Below are 579 nucleotides of genomic sequence, written 5' to 3' on the forward strand. Positions count from 1 at the left end.
GTTTGTTGCTGTGTTTCTTGTCTCCTGCTGCTGCAGGCCTCTTCGTCTCCTGTCTCCCTGCATGCACCACGGGGACCCGGTTGGGGCCCCTGTGCTCGCTGCAGTGGCTGCTGCACTGCTGTCTCCTTGCGTTGAAGCTAGCTGCTTGTCCCTTTGTCTGGGGGGTTTGGGGGCCCCCTAGGGGGGCCCCCCAACCCCACCGCTTCTCTCATCTATACCGCGTATACTCACTAGCAGACAGAGCTAGTACGACGGCACCACACAGAAGAAATACCTAAACCCTAAACCCTAAACCCTAAACCCTAGCCATGATAGACACAAAATATATATCATAACACCCAGAACCCCTAAACCCTAATTATATTCACCGCTAGAAAAGATGTCAAGCTCAAAAACCCTAAACCCTTTTTCACGGTGTATAGGCAATAATAATATTAAACTCGTAAACCCTAAACCCTTTACATGAACCAAAATAAATAAAAAACATTTACTTATTCTCCTTTGCTTTTCTGCTGCTGCTGCTCCTCAGCTATATATCTAGCGAGCTGCTGCATCTTCCTCACCCCAATTGTCTTTCTC

The sequence above is a fragment of the Eimeria mitis genome, genomic scaffold (genome assembly GCF_000499745.2).
Source record: "Eimeria mitis Houghton genomic scaffold, Emh_scaff1898, whole genome shotgun sequence".
NCBI classification, from domain to species: Eukaryota; Apicomplexa; class Conoidasida; order Eucoccidiorida; family Eimeriidae; genus Eimeria; species Eimeria mitis.